Below are 22874 nucleotides of genomic sequence, written 5' to 3' on the forward strand. Positions count from 1 at the left end.
TTAAAACTGATATAAGCTTGATATGTGATCCAACATGTTTCTGTAAGATCTCCAACTTCTTTTTGTTTGAATGTTAAATGTATTCCTTAAGCAAGTGATTTGAAGAAGATTTTCATCATGCCTGCCTTCCCCCTGTCCTCCCTCAACTGAAGATGGGAACCCAGCCGTCTACACTGGCACAGGGTCCGCTGGTGCAGTGCCTTGGTGACATGGCGGTGGAGAAAAGCACCGGGTCAGTCTCCAGATGACTTCCTGTGAGTTTTCTGCTTTCACATGAAGCTTCTGAGAAAGGAGAAAGAAAAAACTCATAGGAAATGCATTGCCTTTCAAGAAAGGAGACCTGCTGTGCAGAGGCGCACACAACTGTGGACAGAGTTCAATATTTTAAATGAATTTTTCCACATAGTTTATGTGACCTCATTTAAAAGACTGTTTTTGGACTCCCTGTTTCTAATTTATACCTATATTTTCCTGTTCACTTAAATTTAAGGAAATACTCATGTTAGCATTGAGAGCTGTGTCTTTATTTCCCTTTTCTCTTGCGTTCTCTGACTGTGTCGCCAACGGCACTGATGCTGCACGGTGACGTGAATCCAGACACACTGCACGCTCCGGGAAAGAGCTCCCCTTGTTTAGCTCAGCCACCCACTTACTGGTCTCACATTTGATAAGGATAAAAATAGAAACACGTGTCAAACACCATAGTCAAAGTACTTAAACGTGAAAGTTAAAAACACCTTAATTGATTCATGACTGGCAAGGTGACAATACACATATGATTTATGATATTCCTCTACAATCTCTATTTATAGACTACATGTATGTAATCACCTCAGTTACTTAGAATCGTGTTCATTTACAAGTGACAGATAACACTCAAGATAAGTGTTATTCAGTGAATTCAGCAAGTGAATTCAGCAAGTGTATTTCTTGCTCATATAGAATTAGACGTTAAGTTGACCATCCAGGTTTGGTGTGGCAACTCCACTTCAGGAGTTAATAGGAACCATACTTCTCCAGCTCCAGCTAGAATATGGCTCATTTACTTATGGCCAAATGTGCCTTTGAGGAAACACAACTACCAACTCTGGGAAATCACAGACACACAGCAATTCTGCCCGTATCTTACCTTCTCTAATTTAAGTTCCATGGCCACACTGAGCTGCAAGGGAGGCTGAGGAATATAGTCTTTACCTGAATAATAATGCTGTCAGCTAAAAATATTGTTCCAGTTTCTATGAGAAAAAGGGGAGAGAAAGTTTTGAAAATAAATTAGAAATCTTTGACACACATTATCCCTTTCTATAACAGAAATGATTCCTGTTTAAGGAATTCTTTTAATACTAATGAGAAAAAATTTGGGAAATCCAACAGAATAGAGAACAAGGAGTATGAATAGGTATTTCAAGGTAGGGACAACACTAATGGATTAAAAAATATATAATCAGGTAAGCAACACAAAATAACACTTTACAGACACATTAATAAATTTTAGAAAGTTGCAGCATAACAAATATTAGTGAAGATGTGGGTAGGCAGGCATGTTCATGTTTTCTTTCAGGGATGCAGACTCATTTAGAGATCATTTTCTTTTTTTTAATGTATGTATATATTTTTATTTGTTAAGTATGGAAAGTGTGCTTTTTGGTTCCCTGTGTATTTTTTAATATTTTTAATTGAAGTATAGTTAATTTACAAAATTGTCTTAGTTTCAGGTGCACACCAGAGTGATTCAGTTTTATATATATATATATTTTTTTACTTTTTCAATCTTTTCCATTATAGGTTAGTACAGAATATTGAATAGAGTTCTCTGTGCTATACAGTAGGTCCTTGTTGTTTACCTATTTTATATATAGTAGTGTGTATATGTTAATCCCAAACTCTGATTTATCTCTCTCCCTTTCGGTAGCCATAAGTTTGTTTTCTATGTATGTGAGTCTATTTCTGTTTTGTAAATAAGTTCATTTGTATGATTTTTTTTTAGATTCCACATATAAGTGATATCATACGATATTTGTCTTTCTCTGTCTGACTTACTTCATTTAGTGTGATAATCTCTAGGTCCATCCATGTAGCTGCAAATGGCATTATTTCATCCTTTTTTTTAATGGCTGATCAATATTCCATTGTATATATGTACCAGATCTTTATCCATTCATCTGTCGATGGACATTTAGGTTGCTTCCATGTCTTGGCTGTTGTAAATAGTGCTGCAGTGAACATTGGGGTACTTGTATTTTTTTAATTATAATTTTGTCCAGATATATGCCCAGTAGTGGGATTGCAGGCTCATATGGTAACTCTTGTTTTATTTTTTTTAAGGAAACGCCATACTGTTCTCCATAGTGGCTGCACCATTTACATTCCCACCAGCAGAGTCGGAGGTTCCTTTTTCTCCACACCCACTCAAACATTTTTTGTAACTTTTTATTTTATATTGGAGTATAGCCGATTAACAATGTTGTGATAGTTTCAGGTGCACAGCAAAGCAACTCAGCCATACGTATACGTGTATCCATTCTCCCCCAGACTCTCTCGCTCGAGCATTTATGTAGACATTTTAATGATAGCCATTCTGACTGATGTGAGGTGATACCTTATTGTAGTTTTTATCGGCATTTCTCTAATAATTAGCAATACTGAGCATCTTTCCATGTGCTTGTTGGCCATCTGTATGTCTTCTTTGGAGAAATGTCTATTTAGGTCTTCTACCCATTTTTTGATTGGGTTTTTTGTTCGTTTGTTTGTTTTTTGATATTACCTGTATGGGCTGTTTGTATATTTTGGAAATTAATCCCTGTCAGTAGCATCATTTGCAAACATTTTCTCCCAGTCTGTAGGATGTCTTTTCGTTTTGTTTATGGTTTCCTTTGCTGTGCAAAATCTTTTAAGTTTAATTAAGTCCCATTTGTTTATTTTTGTTTTTATTTCCATTACTCTAGGAGACGGATCCAAAAAATTCTTTGGCCTATTGGTTTTTCAGTAGTATGTTGTTTAGTTTCCACATGTTTGTAAAATTTCCATCTTTCCTTTTTCGACTTCTAGTTTCATACCATGTGGTCAAAAAGATACTTGGTATGATTTCAATCTTACATTTTCTAAGACTTGTTTTATGGCCTATCAAATGATCTGTTCTGGAGAGTGTTCTGTGTGTGCTTGAGAAGAATGTGTATTATGCTGCTATATGGTGGAATGTTCTGTATATGTCTGTTAGGACCACTTGTTCTGATGTATAGTGCAAATTCAAAGTTTGTTGGTTTTCTGTCTGGATGACCTACACATTGTTGAAGATGGGGTAATGAAGTCCCCTAGTGTTATTGTATTATGGTCTATTTCTCTCTTCAGATCTGTTAGTATTTGCTTCATATATTTAGGTGCTCTGATGTTGAGTGTGTATATATTTATGACGGTTATATGAATCCCTAGGTTTTTGCTTTGTGGCTACCATTAAGCTTACATAGAACATCTTATAGATCAAACAGTCCATTTAAAGTGTTATCAAATGAACTTTCATTACATACAAAAACTCTACCCTTTACTCCCTCCCCCTTACTTTTTTAATGTCATAATTCACCTCTTTTTAATATTATATTTATGATATAAATATTGTTTTTCTGGGGAAAGTCTTATTTCTCTTTCATTTCTGAAGGATGATTTTGCTGGAGAGAGTATTCTTGGGTGGCAATTTTTTTTCTTCCAACACTTTGAATATATCCTTCCCCTCTCTCCTGGCCTGTAGGGTTTCCTCTGAGAAATCCACTGATAGCCTCATGGGAGTTCCTTTGTAAGTTACAATCTTTTTCCTCTTAATGCATTTAGAATTCTTTCTTTGTCTTTGATTTTTGACAGTTTAATTATAATGTCTCTTGGAGAAGGTTGTTTTGAATTGAGATAATGGGGTGCTCTATTAGCTTCATGAACTTGGATGTCCAAGTTTTCCCAGGTTTACAGCTATTGTTTCTTTTAAAAATCTCTCTGCCCCTCTCTTCTTCTGAATCTCCCATGTTTCTGATACTGGATTGTTTGATCCCATTGATCACATAGGCTTTTTCCATTATTTTTTTTTCTCCTCTGACTCAGTTATGTCAAAGTTCCTATCCTCTAGCTCACTGATTCTATCTTCTGTTTTGTCTATTCTGCTACTGATGCTCTCCCTTACATTCTTCACTTCATTCACTGAGTTCTTCACCTTCAGAACTTCTGTTGTTTCTTTTTTGTATCTCTCTTTTAAATTTCTCTTTTTGTTAATGTATTGTTTTTCTGATTTCATTAAGTTGTCTTTCTGTTTTCTTGCAGCTCATTTAGTTTCCTCAAAACAACTATTTTGAATTCTTCATAAGGTAAATCACAGGATTCTGTGTCTTTGTTTAACTAACTGGTGGCATACTGAGGATTTTGGGGGGGAGGGTTTTTGGTGATTTTATGTTTCCTTGATTTTTCATATTCCTTGAAGTTTGTGTTGCTGTTTTTGCATTTAAAGTAGAAGTTACCTCTCAAATCTTTACTAGTTGCCTTCAGGTGGAATGTGCTTTTTGTTGGTCCTGCTTATATCTGGGACTTTCTCTGACCTTGAATGAATACACCTGACCCATGCTTCTTGCTCCCTCTGGTAGCATGATTCTCAAGCTTGTATCTTTTCTTTAGATCTTACTACTCATCAGGCTGGCTGCTGGTTTTCCAGAAGGCGTCACTACAGCTCAAATTTGCAGTTTCTCCCTGCCCACAGACCCTGGCCTGTTTTATGCATGAACTTCCTGTTTGTTTGTGCTGGCTCTCACTGTCACACTCAGGAGTACCTAAAGGAGCTGGCTGCATGGTGGGTTTAACATGTGGTGCACTGGGGGTGTCTGCAGGCCAGGTGGGGCAAATCCTCAGGTAAGGTTTGCCCAGAAGCTTGTGGGAAGGCTTACTGCTGGAGTTCAGAAAGCATTCAGTAGTAACAGTGTCCTTTTACTGCTCTGCAATATTTCTTATCTACCCTTTTCTTGATTTCCTTCTGCTCCAGAGTTGTGGAGATCTGCCTCAATATTCTGGGCACAGCAGGAGAGAAATGGGTTTCTCCAGCATTGTCCTGCACAGCTGGGAAGCTGGGCATTCTCTCACCTATCTCTCTTTCCTCACAGGAGAGTTCACTGCCAGCTTGTTTGGCCCTCTGCTGTTCTGTCTTGTGGAGGGGCAGACCTTGCAAAGTTCCTCTTACCCTCTCCAGTGCATCCAAACTCGTTTTGCTTTGTTTTGTTTTGGTTTTGCTCTGATAGCAGGCTGAATCTTTGCCCAGGAAGCCTGGATTTCAAAAAAGCCTCTCTCATCTGTGGCTGTCTGCCCAAATCAGCACTCTCCAGGTTTTCCCCAACTATGGCCGAGAGTGGATGGGGCTGGGGCTACTTCACTGGTTCCTGCTGGTTCCACAGCCTGTACCAAGTTCCGTATGCACAGGTAGGCAAGACTCTTCCTGGGTCCCTTGGCATATGATGCCAGATGCCACAACTCCCACAGAGGCACTTTTGTTCATGGATAGATTCTGAATTTTAGGTCTCAAATTTGGAGGGAGGGGCAAAAAGGAGGGCTGTTATGCCATTAGATGCTAACATTACTCCATTACACCTAGTATTTTAGTTCTATGAATTCTGTATTCTTCAGGTATGGAAAACCACATCTCATTTTTTATCTTTACTACAATTTTGTTTTTGTCATCGTTTGTTTGGTTAATAGGAAAGGTAACCTACATTATAGGACTACAAGATAATTTTTGTGAATTTCTGTCCTAAGCAAAGTTTTCTTTCTTCACAATAATACAAAAAGATTCATTTATTAGATATCAGGTATCAAATATCATTGATATTATATATCAGCCCTTATGTCTTCTAGCCAGATTTACAACTCAATTTAATTCCAGATGTCTAGAATGTCTTTGTCCTTTTCTCTAAATTATTTGAATACCTTTATAAAATCTTAATCTGAACTACCCTATTATGGCTTCTTATAGGCCCCTTCGAATTTCTTGAGGAAGAATTACAGAAAGTTTTAAAAGGAGAATAATATGAATGGTAAAGATATAAACACATGAAAATGTACTGATATCAAGTATAATGAAATAATTGCAACCTTAGACTACATTAAAGTAGCTTACATATTAATACATTTTAAAACTTTACCACATACACATGGGAATGTGGGGAAAGGCCCTTGTGCATTACTGATGGGAACCTACCTTGATGCATCCTCTTTGGATGGTATTGTGACAATTTCAAAGCTGTGAATACGTTACCTTTGATTCAACAGTTCTTCCTTGCAGCACTGTGTGAACTAGAAAAAAAAAGAGATAAACTAAATGTCTGAATGTATGCATCTCTTCTTTCCTTTTGCTTCTTCCCTCTTCCTTCATTTTCTGCTGGAGTTAGGCTTTGTAATTTGTTGTCTGAGACACCTGGGTAGAGAAGAAAAGTGAAAGGAGCCTCCAGAAGGCAGAGGCTTTTCAAGTCCTTGGAATGTATTCAGTGAAGGACACTAACTGTCCTGGACACAAGAGGGCAAAGGGAGAGCTTTGGAAATGGATCAAGGCAGAGTCCCCTCCCTCTGCACCTGCAGCGCTGTGAGGGGTGTGAGGGAGAGCTTTTCCCCAAGCCTGATGGCCGCTTTGTCCCCTGGTTTTGCAGGACCAGCCCTCAGAGAGGATTCACAGTCTTCAGGAGGATGTCCTGTTCCAAGTCTGGCACAAAAACAGCAGAAAATTCGTAAGTGGGAAAAGAACAGAGAAAATTCACCTTTAGTTAGTGATCAGATTTAGCTTTTCATCAGCCTGGTTGGAATTAAGTTGATTCAAAGGAAATAATTCATTTTTTAAATGCACTTGAGTTTTGTATTCTGGAGTGTACACACATTAGTTTGTATACTAGAACTCATGTTGTCTATATGCCTTAAAATGGAGGACTAGAGACTTAATTAAAGAAATTATTGAAACATCCCTAGAAAGAAATACTCTACCACTTGTAAAATCCATGTGGTATATCTACACTTGCTCATAGGGAAAGTGTTCAGGGCCCCATGCTCAGTGAAAAAAGCAAGGTTTAAGATTTGATGAATATAACACATATACTTCTATATATGCATTGATATGTTTGATATGCATAGAATATTTTTGGACTATATAGGAAACTTAACAGTGATGACTTGTTGAATGGAGCAATGTTTCAGGAGATCGAATTTTTTTTTAAATGTGGATGTTGTGAGTTTATTTTTATAATATATTGATTATATTATAATATATATTATATATTATATAATAAATCAGTGCATGTCTTTATTTTATAATTTTCTGAACTAGTTCATAATAAGAAGCAATATGAGAAAGTCATTTTTATATTTCCTTGAGTAGGCAAAAATTTTAGCAATAACATGTATTTTTTATAAATACATTTTAAAATCATTATTTTATTTATAGTAGATATAGAGAAAGTTCACAAATTGTAAGTCAAGTAGATTATTATTTAGAATGTGCCTTACTTGAGCGTTGGAAATATTTACATAAGTAACTATATACTTATGTGACCCTGTATAGATGAATAACATGACTTATTTAGAAATCACAACTGAGGAAAATAATTGTATAATAATTACAGGCATCATACTTCATTTTATTGTACTTCTCTTTATTGTGCTTTGCAGATATTGCATTTTTTACAAGTTGAAGGTTTGTGGCACACCTGCATTGTCATATGATGGTTAGAATTTTTTATCAGTATAGCATTTTTTTTTTAATTGGAGTATAGTTGTTTTACAATGTTGTGTTAGTTTCTACCGTACAGTGAAGTGAAGCATTTTAATTAAGGTATGTATATTAGTTTTTTTAGACATAATGCTATTGTACACTTAATAGACTGCAGTATAGTGTAAACATAACTTTTTAAATCATTTTTTTAATTCTTAATTTATTTTAAGTTTCTAAATTATTTTTGACTGCTTTGGGTCTTCATTGCTGCTCGCGGGCTTTCTCTAGTTGTGGTGAGGAGGGGCTACTCTTCCTTGTGGTGTGCAGCCTTCTTATTGCGGTGGCTTCTCTTGTTGCAGAGCACAGACTCTAGGTGCACGGGCTTCAGTAGTTGCAGCACGCGGGCTCAGTAGTTGCAGCACGCGGGCTCAGTAGTTGCAACACGCAGGCCCTAGAGCATGTGGGCTTCAGTAGTTGTGGTGCGTGGGCTCAGTAGTTGTGGTTCATGGGATCAGTAGTTGTGGCTCACGAGCTCTAGAGCACAGGCTCAGTAGTTGTGGCACATGGGCTTAGTTGCTCTGCGGCATGTGGGATATTCCTGGCCCAGGGATCGAACCCGTGTCCCCTGCATTGGCAGGTGGATTCTCAACCACTGCGCCACCAGGGAAGTCCCTAAACATAACTTTTATATGCACTAAGAAACCAAAATATTTGTGTGACTCTCTTTATTATGGTGATCTGGAACCAAACCCACAATATCTCCTAGGTGTGCCTGTATATGATAATTAGTTGAAAATATTTATTCTAATATAATCCTGTGGACCTTGTAGGCTGGTTCTTCCTGCCCTCTGGTGGCCATTTCTCAAAATGCAGACAAAGTTGTGTTAAGATGACAGTTTAAACTGTTAATATAACACAGGTATATGAATCAGGCTCCAAATTTAGATATTCGATGAGCCTGAGAAATCATCTGACTCGATTTTCTCATTTTGATTTTACTACATAATCACAATATCTCGATTACATAGGCTTACTTCACATTACAGACATAAAGTTGAATTTTGGCATCTCTTGTCTATGTGACTTAGATATTAAATCATCCATAGCTATAGTAACTTCCTGTAAAATGTTTGCAACTATAGTATAATCTGAGGCCCTATAAACATCTCGTAAGGTATGCTTTTCTAATTAATTAATTAATTACTTTAAGATTAGTCTCTTTCCTACTGTTAGGAACTACATACTCTACCATTTGAATTTCACAGGTAAACACAGCAATGCTGAGGGTAACCAAATTAACTTAGTAACTGGTAGACCCAGGACTTGGAAACGGTCTGACTCCTGACGTTGCGTCTTCCTTTTCCTTCTTCTGTTTCGAATCTGTATAGTTAATTAAGAATAGATTTTAAATTATTTAATTAGAATAAGTTATTAGTGTATAGCTTGTGACGTATCATATAGCATATTTTAACACTTGTTTATCATATTTATCCTGTGCTAATATATATGTCAGCCTCAAAGATCTGGGCTTTTCTATAAAGTTTGAGTAACAATATTCTATTTTGGATCGATGATGGTGGGGAGAATGGATTCAGGTGAGAATAAGACTAAAGGAAGAAACTAATGTTGCAGCAATGCAAGTATTTCATACACTACTTAAAACGATTTGAATTATTCTAAAAATAATTTTGGAGGCAAAATGCTTATTATTTCCCCTAATCGATTAAAATAGGATAAGGAAAGAGAAGTTTAGCAAATGGGTCCTGATTTCCTTGATATCATAATCAATGGTATCATAAATGGAACAGGAACCACAAGGGACTGGGAAATAGGAGAAAAAATAAAATAATGCTACTGGAGCATATTAAACATGAATTGCTTACAGGACCTCCAAAGGGAACTATCCAGCAAACATAGGCAATGTGTCTGGAGACCAGGTAATATCATTCTATCATTGTCAGGCATTTACTCCTCAGCTACCTCTCATTCTTTATTTACTAAAAATCTTTTAATAATAAACATATAAACAAAGGATTTTCATTATCTAAAAATTGGGCTTCTCAAATTCTGAAGATTAGTGATACAGTACACATTAGTACTTTTTTTTTTTTTTTTTTTACCACTATGTACTTTCCCATTCTTTTTAAAATCAAAGTTCTTTCACTTGGCCGGCCTGGAGAGGGTTGTATGTCGCTCCATCCCAGCCAGCTGGGAGAGGCTGTGTGTTGCTCTATCAAAAAGAAGACGGTGTGTTGCAGAGGTGGAGATCGAAAGCACCTAGTAACTCAGAAGAATGAATTGGATTCTTAAGAACTGAAATTTGGGAGACAATGAAGAAGTGGGTAAAGCAGAAGTAAAAATCAGAGCTGTGTACTCTTGGGTAAGATGCATTAGGAGTTGGGCACAGGAGCTTGGAAGCAGGTTGAAAACAATGGGAAGATTCTGGACTGTGCAGTCTGGCATCAAGGCAATTCCTCGTGATCAAAGCAAACCCCAATAAGAGAAGTTCTCAAGATTGTCTCTCTGCGGGAGATTGGCTACTGTCCCTGCTAAGCCTCCTGAGTTACTCAAGCTAGAACATAAAGGCAGGACGCATCACCCCTCTCATTAATGAACACATCACTACCCACCCCCTTCACCAAAGAATTACAGTATCTGCACTGAGTTGGTCCTTTATTCCTTTAACTTTACAGATGAGCAGACTGAGGCACTGGGAGAGGGAGATCCTGACCCCAGGTCCCCCAGTAAGTAGCACATGTGTCAGGACCAGAACCCAGCTTTCTGTCTTGTGGTCCAATGCTCTTCTTCCTCCCTACTTGGTCCTGAAATAAAAAATATTTTATGGAACCCCTTGTTCCATAAATTCCATGTGGAAGGAACCCCAAAAGACCAAAAGAGTTCAGGGAAACTCATTCAGATGCAAATACAATGTATCTTAAGGTAGGCAACCCTTTTCAATTAAACAATACATTGGCATGCATGTAATTTCATTTCTCTCTCATTTTAACTCAATGTGGTCACTGCCAACAATGAAGTGGACTGAAGCAAGGTTTGTCTCCGTTTTTAGGTGCTCCTGGTCATGGAACGGAGGATGAACCCCACTGCGTTCTCAATGACCTCCTTGCCCACAAGGTTTAGGAATTTGGGGAGCTCTGGCTCTGGTTTTGTGCCTGAACCATCTGGCTTTCCCTCGGGCTTGTCATCTGAAAAACATGACAGAATCTCAGGGATGATTCTCAGCTGGAGGAAAGGGAAATTTCTTTCACTGCAGGGAGCCCCAGAGCCTTTTATACCCCCTCTCCCTAATTCTATAGCCTCAGATAATTATCCTTATTGTACATTTACTGCCTGCCTGGTTAACGTCTTCACATGCATTATGTCATTTATTCCTAAAACCGAACAGACCAACAGATATTGCTACTTAGGTAGACATTGGTCCCCTTTCCAGATGAGAAAACTGAAGCTCACGGAGGTTAAGTCACTTGTTCAGAGTTAAACAGCTGGTAAGTGCCGGTGCCGGGGCTGGAATTCAGAATGCCTGGTTTTAATGTATTTTTTCTCATGGAATCCCTGGGCCTGTGGTCATGATAATAATGAGGATGATATAATCATAGGTAGCATTTACTGAGCACACACCTGTGACAGGCAATCTACATGCATTATCTCATTTTATTCTCACAGCAACCCTACGAGGGAGGCAAAATTATTATCCCAAGTTAAACGTAAAGAAACGGAAGTTGTGAGAGGTTTAGGAGCTGGTCAAAGTCACAGAGTTGATAAGTGACAGAAACAGAATTCAATCCCATGTCCATCTGGTATTAAAATCTGGATTTTTAAGCACTCTGTAATGAGCTACATTGTGTTTGACAGAAAAGTTATGATCTAACCACAAGTGTGTTATAAGATTGAAAGTAGCATAATGATGATTAGGAGAAGTTCTATCACCTGTATATCATCTGATAGTTCTGTAGATAATGATTTTACATCTACTGTGTAATTTCACACTTGACCAATCTTGTGGATTATGCAGATTTTAGCTCACTGGACTAAGAAACTTAGAAGATAGGGCTTCCCTGGTGGCGCAGCGGTTGGGAGTCCGCCTGCCGATGCAGGGGACGCGGGTTCGTGCCCCGGTCCGGGAAGATCCCAAATGCCGCGGAGGGGCTGGGCCCGTGAGCCATGGCCGCTGAGCCTGCGCGTCCGGAGCCTGTGCTCCGCAACGCGAGAGGCCGCAACAGTGAGAGGCCCGCGTACCGCAAAAAAAAAAAGAAAAAAAAAAAAAAAGAAACTGAGAAGATTAAGCAACTTGCAGAAGATCTCACAAATAGCAAGAGAAGATGGAACTGGAGCTGCAGGTCTCTTACTCTTGACATTTAACCAAGTGCCCACATATATGGACATGACGCGCACATAAAACTCAGAGCAACCACGGTGACCAGAATTGCTTTGTTTTCGTTACAGGAAGGGGAAAGAAGGAAAAGGCCTATTTGTGATGTGCAGGTACTGGGATGTGCGTTCATCACATGGCCTGATCCTTATTCAGTTCAGTGACAGGAGTACAGTTTTACAGGAAGGAAAACAGATGCTCGGAGGAATTAAACGACACACCTAAAAGCACAGATCTAGAAAGTGGCTGAGTCAGGGTTGGAATCTACATTTTTCTTTAAACTCCACAGAGCATGTTATTTATATGATATAATACTGCCTTCAAGCAATTGTCCCTGGAGACATTCACCAGGTGCAAGCCAGGGATTCCTTGCATGAAAAGTGAGTTCCTTTTTCCTGTGTTTCTATGTGCCTACTTGCATAACAATTTAATTTTATCAACTTTTTATTTTATCATGACACTAAATGCTAACTTTTCAATATGAAAGGAGCCGTGGATTGGAGTGTGTGTGAAGGCTGAATCCTTGGCCACAGCCCTTGGATCACATATATAATGAGAGGTATTAGAGTGTGGTGGGTCATGATTTGGAGTCCTACATACCTGAGTTTGAATCGTGTCTTCAACAAAAAATTCACCATGTGACCTTGTAAACAATACTTAACTACTCTGTTTCCTCATTGTGTTATTGTCAAGATTAAAGGATACTTTATATATCTCTATTATATACCATATATGTATGTATATATATGCATATACATATATCTATATATCTATATTATATAAACCACTTAGGCTTACCAGGCCTAAGGTAAGCCCACAATAGATGCTCACTGTAGTATTATTACTATTATTAATAATAATAGCAACAGAATGATTCATAGTAGCTTTCTCCTCTAGTGCTTAGAGATTATGAAAATTTTGAAAGGCTGTTAAAATATTAATAAATTTGAAACTGTTGAAAAAAATAATAAAAATTAAGAAATTTGGCATACCAAAAACAAATCATCAAAATCAATAGTTGAATGTTTTCTCCTTTCAAATATAATATGGGGTAGCCTTTATTTACATTAACTACCTGACTGAGTTTCTTAGTCAATCACAAAGTTCTGAAAAAATACAGTAATGCTGATATTTATACAGTTTTTATGGTTTACAAAGTGATTACAAAAGCATGTTCGCTTGACCTGGTGAAGCTGATAGTTATCCCATTTCACAGATGAAGAAACTAGGTTCAGGCTGTGAACTGATTTAACGACTTTCAGAGTTCATGAGAGACCGACCTGGGACTGGTCTCTAGGATACAACACTCACCTTTCACTTTACCACAGTGATGGACACATTAGTCTCTGAAGCCATCCCTGCAGTAACTCTGTGGGAGTGTCTGCCTGTGTGTCGTGCTGGTAGACAGCGGGTGGCCGAGGGTGTGAGTTCTGCCAAGTTGCATTTAGAACGACTCAGAAGGCTCTGTTACTAAATATTTGCACTGTCTGGTTTTCTGACCTATCATTCTGAATGGAGACGAGTTAAGAGCTCACTGCTTCTGCAGAGCAAAATTTAATTAATGGGAATTCTGTAGGCTGCCTTGTGGTCCTCTGTGTGCTTAGAACAGACATGAAAGAAGTAGATGCTTTATAACAGAAGGAACTGAAGGACTTAGGTTTCAGCCCAGGTGTGCCACATCTACCTGTGTCCATGCTCAAGTAACTTTCCCTCTGCAAGATCAATTTATTTACTGCAAAAGGGAAATGATAATCTGCCTGTTTACTTAAAAGATTATGAGAACTGGATGAGATAATAATACATGATAACAATAACAGTTAATATTTACTGGGTGCTTATTATGGACCAGATACTTTTCCAATGTTTTGTCTCTTTTATTTAATTTTCGTGACAACTAAATGAGAAAGTTAACTACTGATATTCCCTTTAAGTGTAAGGCCCATAGGCGTTAAATAGCATGCCTGAACTTATATTTCTTTTTTTTTCATTTTAACATCTTTATTGGAGTATAATTGCTTTACAATGGTATGTTAGCTTCAGCTTCAAAACAAAATGAATCAGTTATATATATACATATGTTCCCATATCTCTTCCCGCTTGCATCTTCCTCCCTCCCACCCTCCCTATCCCACCCCTCCACGCGGTCACAAAGCACAGAGCTGATCTCTCTGTGCTATGCGGCTGCTTCCCACTAGCTATCTACCTTACGTTTGGTAGTGTATATATGTCCATGCCTCTCTCTCGCTTTGTCACAGTTTACCCTTCCCCCTCCCCATAGCCTCAAGTCCATTCTCTAGTAAGTCTGTGTCTTTATTCCTGTTTCACCCCTAGGTTTTTCATGACATTTTTTTCCCTTAAATTCCATATATGTGTGTTAGTATACGGTATTTGTCTCTCTCTTTCTGACTGACTTCACTCTGTATGACAGACTCTAGGTCTATCCACCTCACTACAAATAGCTCAATTTCATTTCTTTTTATGGCTGAGTAATATTCCATTGTATATATGTGCCACATCTTCTTTATCCATTCATCCGATGATGGACACTTAGGTTGTTTCCATCTCTGGGCTATTGTAAATAGAGCTGCAATGAACATTTTGGTACATGAGTCTTTTTGAATTATGGTTTTCTCAGGGTATATGCCCAGTAGTGGGATTGCTGGGTCATATGGTAGTTCTATTTGTAGTTTTTTAAGGAACCTCCATACTGTTCTCCACAGTGGCTGTATCAATTTACATTCCCACCAACAGTGTAAGAGGGTCCCCTTTTCTCCACACCCTCTCCAGCATTTATTGTTTCTAGATTTTTTGATGATGGCCATTCTGACTGGTGTGAGATGATATCTCATTGTAGTTTTGATTTGCATTTCTCTAATGATTAGTGATGTTGAGCATTCTTTCATGTGTTTGTTGGCAGTCTGTATATCTTCTTTGGAGAAATGTCTATTTAGGTCTTCTGCCCATTTTTGGATTGGGTTGTTTGTTTTTTTATTATTAAGCTGCATGAGCTGCTTGTAAATTTTGGAGATTAATCCTTTGTCAATTGCTTCGTTTGCAAATATTTTCTCCCATTCTGAGGGTTGTCTTTTCGTCTTGTTTATGGTTTCCTTTGCTGTGCAAAAGCTTTTAAGTTTCATTAGGTCCCATTTGTTTATTTTTGTTTTTATTTCCATTTCTCTAGGAGGTGGGTCAAAAAGGATCTTGCTGTGATTTATGTCATAGAGTGTCCTGCCTATGTTTTCCTCTAAGAGTTTGATAGTTTCTGGCCTTACATTTAGGTCTTTAATCCATTTTGAGCTTATTTTTGTGTATGGTGTTAGGGAGTGATCTAATCTCACACTTTTACATGTAGCTGTCCAGTTTTCCCAGCACCACTTATTGAAGAGGCTGTCCTTTCTCCTGTACATTCCTGCCTCCTTTATCAAAGATAAGGTGACCATATGTGCTTGGGTTTATCTCTGGGCTTTCTATCCTGTTCCATTGATCTATATTTCTGTTTTTGTGCCAGTACCATACTGTCTTGATTACTGTAGCTTTGTAGTATGATCTGAAGTCAGGAAACCTGCTTCCTCCAGCTCCGTTTTTCGTTCTCAAGATTGCTTTGGCTATTCGGGGTCTTTGGTGTTTCCATAAAAATTGTGAAATTTTTTGTTCTAGTTCTGTGAAAAATGCCAGTGGTAGTTTGATAGGGATTGCATTGAATCTGTAGATTGCTTTGGGTAGTAGAGTCATTTTCACAATGTTGATTCTTCCAGTCCAAGAACATGGTATATCTCTCCATCTATTTGTATCATCTTTAATTTCTTTCATCAGTGTCTTATAATTTTCTGCATACAGGTCTTTTGTCTCTTAGGTAGGTTTATTCCTAGATATTTTATTCTTTTTGTTGCAGTGGTAAATGGGAGTGTTTTCTTGATTTCACTTTCAGATTTTTCATCCTTAGTGTATAGTGTATAACTAAATGAGAAAGTTAACTACTGATATTCCCTTTAAGTGTAAGGGCCATAGGCGTTAAATAGCATGCCTGAAGTTATATTTCTTTTTTTTTTAATTGAAGTATAGTTGATTTACAATGTCTTGTTAGTTTCTGGTATACAACAAAATGAATCAATTATATATATACATATATGTGTGTACATATATACACATATATATTCTTTTTCATGATGGTTTATTACAGGATATAGTTCTCTGTGCTATACAGTAGGACCTAGTTGTTTATTTTTTATATAGTAGTTTGTATCTGCTAATCCCAGACTCCTAATTTATCCTCCCCTGTGCCTTTCCCCTTTGGTAACTATAAGTTTGTTTTTGATGACTGTCTGTTTCTGTTTTGTAAAAATGTTAATTTGTATCATATTTTAGATTCCACATCTAAGTGATATCATATATTTGTCTTTTTCTTTCTGACTTACTTCACTTAGTATGTTAATCTCTAGATCCATCCATGATGCTGCAAATGGCATTATTTCATTCTTTTTATGGCTTAGTAGTATTCCACTGTATATATGTACCACATCTTCTTTATCCATTTGTCTGTCAATGAACATTTAGGTTGTTTCCATGTCTTGGCTATTGTGAATAGTGCTGCTATGAACGTAGGGGTGCACGTATCTTTGTGAACTATAGTTTTGTCTGGATATATGCCCAGGAGTGGGATTGCTGGATCATATGGCAATGTCTTTTTTCGTTTTTTAAGGAAACTCCATACTGTTCTCCATAGTGGCTGCACCAATTTACATTCCCACCAGCAATGAAGGAGGGTTCCCTTTTCTCCACATCCTCTCCAGCATTTGTTATTTGTAGACTTTTTAAAGGCGGCCATTCTGACCAGTGTGAAGTGATACCTTATTGTAGTTTTGAATTTCATTTCTCTAATAATTAGTGAAGTTGAGCATCTTTGCATGTGCTTATCGGCCATCTCTATGTCTTCTTTGGAGAAATGTCTTTTTAGATCTTCTGCTCATTTTTTGATTGGGTTATTTGTTTTTTTGTTATTGAGTTGTACAAACTGTTCGTATATTTTGGAAATTAAGCCTTTGTCAGTTACATCATTCACAAATATTTTCTCACAGTCCGTAGGTTACCTTTTTTTTTGTTTATGGTTTCCTTTTCTGTGCAAAAGCTTATAAGTTTGATTAAGTCCCATTTGTTTATTTTTGCTTTTATTTCTATTGCCTTGGGAGACTGACCTAAGAAAACATGGCTATGATTTATGTCAGAGAATGTTTTGCCTGTTTTCTTCCAGGAGTTTTATGGGGCCATGTCTTATGTCTAAGTCTTTAAGCCATTTTGAGTTTATTTTTGTGTATGGTGTGAGGGTGTGTTCTAACTTCATTGATTTCCATGTGGCTGTCCAGCTTTCCCCACACCACTTGCTGAAGAGACTGTCTTTTCTCCATTGCATATTTTTGCCTCCTTTGTCGAAGATTAATTGACCATAGGTGTGTGGGTTTATTTCTGGGGTCTCTATTCTGTTCCACTGATCCATATGTCTGTTTTTGTGCCAGTGCCATGCTGTTTTGATTACTGTAGCTTTGCAGTATTGTCTGAAGTCTGGAAGGGTTATGCCTCCTGCTTTGTTCTTTTTCCTCAGGATTGCTTTGACAATTCTGAGTCTTTTGTTGTTCCATATAACTTTTAAGATTATTTGCTCTAGTTCTGTGAAAAATGTTATGGATAATTTGATGGGGATCGCATTAAATCTGCAGACTGCTTTGGGAAGTATGGCCATTTTAACAGCATGAATTCTTCCAACCCAGAAGCATGGGATATCTTTCCATTTCTTTAAATCATCTTCAGTTTTCTTTATCAGTGTTTTATAGTTCTTAGCATATAGGTCTTTCACCTCCTTGGACAGGTTTATTCCTAAGTATTTTTTTAATGCAATATTACAAGGGATTGTTTTTTACTTTCCTTTTCTGATATTTCATTGTTAGTGTAAAGAAATGCAACAGATTTCTATATGTTAATCTTGTATCCTGCTGAATTCATTTATCAGTTCTAGTAGTTTTTGTGTTGAGTCTTTTAGGGTTTTCTATGTATAGTATTATTTCATCTGCATATAATGACAATTTTACCTCTTCCCTTCCAATCTGGATACCTTTTATTTCTTTTTCTTCTTTGATTGCTGTGGCTAGTACTTCCAAAACTATGTTGAATAGAAGTGGTGAGAGTGGGCATCCTTGTCTTGTTCCAGATTTTAGCAGGAAGGCTTTCAGCTTTTCACCATTGAGTATTGTGTTGGCTCTGGGTTTGTCATTAATGGCTTTTATTTTGTTGAGATATGTTCTCTCTGCACCCACTTTGGTAAGAGTTTTTGTCATGGAAGGATGTTCGATTTTATCAAGTGCTCTTTCTGTATTTATTGAGATGATCATGTGGTTTTTGTCTTTTCTTTTGTTGGTGTAGTGTATCACATTGATTGATTTACATATGTTGAACCATCCTTGTGACCCTGGGATGAATGCAACTTGATCGTGGTGTATGATCATTTTTATCTGTTTTGGATTTGGTTTGCTAATATCTTGTTGAGAATTTTTGCATCTATCCTTGTTTTATATAAGGACATTCAAGCTTGGAGAAGTTAAGTAATTTGCCTAGCATTACAAGTCGTGAATGAGCCAGAGCAAGGAATTGAACTCAAGGACGTGTGACTTCAAACTTTGGGGTCGTAACTATTACATTATTTTGCTCAGTGCTGCTACTGGTAAAAAGTCTGGGTCAAGCAAGGACCCTGTAGTCACCAGCCTGTTTTTGCACAGATTCCTCTGTGTCTGCTCTGCTTTACCCACTGACCCACATCAGTCACCTCTGTTTGAGCTCAGTTTGATATATCAAAGGTGCAGGGTACAGAGTGCCTTCTTAATCCTTGGCAGAAAGTGAGCTAGAGACAGGGCTGCAGAATTAAACACAGGATGGGATGCCTCATGACATTTGAATTTCAGATAAACAGTGAGTAATTTTTTTTAGCTTAAGTATGTCCCCAATATTTCACAGGACATACTTTATGAAAAGAAATTTTGTTGTTTAACTGAAATTTAAATTTAAATGGCATCCTGTACTTTTATTTGCTGAATCTGGCCACCTTACCTGGAGAGACCCTCATCCGAGTTTTCTTACATTAAACCTCAGATCAGAGAGTAAAGGACAGGACTGAGGGAGATCCAAGAAATGATGAAAGGGTACCATGCGAGAAGTTAAAATCATATATGGAAGGTGGAAGTTACTGAAAAGCCCCAATTCCTCTTTAATATCACATCTGGGGCATATTTCACCCCTGAATTCCTCCTAAGAAAATCATTAGCCCCTCTCTTGTTCTTGGTTCATTCTACCTAAAGTTTCAGACCAGCCATGGAAGGGATTCATGGGGCTGCAGGAAGGGCTCCCATTCCCATGGTGCCCATATGCTGAGAAGGGGCTCCAGTCTTTGTCACCCTAATCCCCTTTCTACACATCGCTTATAACTTAGTCAATCCTCATGCCACTCATCGATTTATCAAATTCTTATTCAGTGGACATTTCTTGAGCTTGCGCTATTTGCCAGGGGTTCTGCTAGGCCCAGGGACAAGAAGATGCAAAACATCAGTCCTCGACCTTGCCTTTGCTGAGGAGGCAAACATGTCACCTAACAACTGAATTTAAATACGAGAAGTGCTGGCGGAGGTATGGACAGATTCCTACTGAAGGCTGTTGGGAGGGGTAACATTGCCTGGGGATGCAGTCATGGAGGTGTTGTGTGTTTGAGGCCTCGAAAGGTGGGTCTGTAGGTATTCACTATGCAAGCAAGGCATGGCGGAGACACTTCAGGTAGGAAGAACGGCATCTGCAAAGGCACAGAGGTGTGGAAGAGCAGACCGTATGTAAGCCCTCAAATTCTTGAGTGTTGAAATTAGAAGGGAAAATGAAAGTGAGCTAACTGAATCTTGAAAGATGTTTTAATTAATGAACATGCAAGGGAGATATAAAAGAGAGAGGGAGGGAGAGGAGGAAACAGAGAACACTGTGGGGAGTGAGAAACCACAAATCACTAGGTATCAATATTAGCGCTCATAGCTCTTCCTCTGCTCGTTTCCCTGTTCCAGTCTCGGATATGCACATCACCATCCATCCAACTATCTGAAATGCAAGTTTTCTTTAACTCTTTTCTGCACCACGGAACTCATTTGCTCACACAGTCCTATCAATTCTCCACTCAGATATCCTTCCGATTTATCAAATTCTCTTCATGTCCACAGGAAGTGTCACAGTTTGGGCCGTTGTCTTGACTATTCCAATAGCATTCTGGTCTTTCTGATGTGTGCCTCCCCCGTCTCCTCAACATTGCTGTCATTTTTGTCTTTCTGAAACATAATATTGTTTACATCCTCTAATGGTTTTCTTAGGAGGAATTCAGGGGTGAAATATGCCGCAGATGTGATATTAAAGAGGAACTGGGGCAATGTGTCGCTCCACCCAGGTTGGCCAGGAGAGGGCTGTGTGTTGCTCTAGCAAAACCAGCCAGACAGCTGTGTGTCTCTGTTCAAAACTGGCCAGGAGAAGGCTGTGTATCTCTCCATCAAATCAGCTGGGAGAAGGCTGTGTACCTCTTTATCAAAGCTGGCCAGGAGAGATGGTGTGTCGCTCCATCCCAGCCAGCAGGCAGATGGCAGCATGTCTCCCTACATTTAAAAAGGCTGGGAGAGAGCTCTATATCTCTCCATCAAAACAGGCAGGGAAAGGGCTGTGCATCACTCTATAAAAACTGGCCTGGAGAGGGCTGTGTATGGGTCCATGAAAATGGACCAGGGGAGTGCACTCTGTTGCTCCAACCAGGCTGGACAGGAGAGGGCTGCGTGTTGCACTTTAAAAATTGGACGGTAGATGGTGGTATATCCCACCATCTCAGTGGTTAAGAATCCTCCTGCCAATGCAGGGGACACGGGTTCAATCCCTGGCCTGGGAAGATCCCACATGCTGTGGAGCAACTAACCCCATGTGCCACAACTACTAAGCCTGTGCTCTAGAGCCCGTGAGCCACAACTACTGAGCCCACGTGCCTAGAGCCCGTGCTCTGCAACAAGAGAAGACACTGCAATGAGAAGCCCGCACACCACAACGAAGAGTGGCCCCCGCTCGCCACAACTAGAGAAAGCCTGTGCGCAGCAACGAAGACCCAATGCAGCGAAAAATAATAAATAAATAAGTAAATTCCATTAAAAAAAACAAAAGACATGCCTTGAGAGGGGGCTGTCTATGTCTCCATTAAACCAGCTGGGAGAAGACTGTGTATCGCTCTATCAAAACAGGCCGGGAGAGGGCGGTGTGTCATTCTATCAAATACAGATGGGAAAGGATGGTGTGTCACTCTATTTTGGCCGGATGGGAATGGCAGACATGGCGCTCCATCCTGTCTGGCTGAGACAGGGCTATGTTTTGCTGTATCAACACCAGGCGAAGTGTATTGCTGTGTTGCTCTAGCAAAACCAGCCAGTAGATGAAGGTATGTCCCTCCATCCAGGCCAGCCAGGAGAGGGCTGAGTTCCCTCCATCCCAGCACGCCGGGAGAGGGCTGTGTGTCACTATCACGGCAGACAAGGTGAGGGCTGTGTGTCACTCCATTGAAACAGACCTGGCAAGGTTGTGTTTTGCTCCATCAAAGCGTGACCTGAGAGGGCTGTGTATCTCTCCATCAAATTGGCAGGGAGAAGAGTGGGTATCCCTCTATCAAAACAGGCCAGGAGAGGGTGGTGTGTCCCTCTAGTGTGGCAGGTAGGGAGAGGGCTGTGTATAGCTCCATCAAATCCAGATGGGAGAGGGTGATGTTTCACCCTATTTTGGCCAGACACAAGAAGCAGGCGTGTCCCTGCATCCCATTTGGCCAGGAGAGGGCTGTGTGTTGCTCTGTCAGAGCTGGCCAGGAGAGGGCTGTGTACCATCCATCAATACCCTGCTGGGATACAGCTGTGTGTCTCTCCATCAAAACCAGCCTAAGAGGTCTGTTCATGGCTCCATCAAAATGGGCCAGGAGAGGGCGGTGTGTTGCTCCATTCTATCCACTTGTAAGAGGGCTGAGCGTCGTCCTATTCCGGCTGGCCAGCCAGGGGCTATGTCAATACATCCAAAAGAGATCAGAGGAGAAATTAATTAAATAGAGACTCAAAAAAGGTCAATGAAACTAAAATCTGGTTCTTTGAAAAGATAAAATTGAGAAACCTTTAGCCAGACTCATCAAGAAAAAAGAGGAGAGGGCCCAAATCAATAAAATCAGAAATGAAAACACTACAACTGATGCTACAGAAATACGAAGGATCATAAGAGACTACTACGAGCAACTATAGACCAATAAAATGGACAACCTAGAAGTGGACAAATTCTTAGAAAAGTACAATCTCCCAATACTGAACCAGGAAGAAATAGAAAATATGAACAGACCGTTTACCAGTACTCTAATGAATCAGTAACACACGGAAGTCCAGCACCAGATGGCTTCACAGGTGAATTCTACCAAACATTTAGAGAAGAGTTAATACCTGTCCTTCTGAAGCTATTCCAAAAATTTGCAAAGGAAGGAATTCTTCTTAACTCATTCTGTAAGGCCACTATCACCATGATACCAAAACCAGACAAAGATATCACAGCAAAAAGAAATTTACAGGCTAGTATCACTGATGAATATAGATGCAAAAATCTTCAACAAAATACTAGCAAACCGAATGCAACAATTCATTGAAAGGATCATATACCATATCAAGTGGCATTTGTCCCAGGGATGCAAGGATTTTTCAATGTCCACAA

Source organism: Tursiops truncatus, chromosome 2, assembly GCF_011762595.2.
Source record: "Tursiops truncatus isolate mTurTru1 chromosome 2, mTurTru1.mat.Y, whole genome shotgun sequence".
Taxonomy (NCBI): Eukaryota; Metazoa; Chordata; class Mammalia; order Artiodactyla; family Delphinidae; genus Tursiops; species Tursiops truncatus.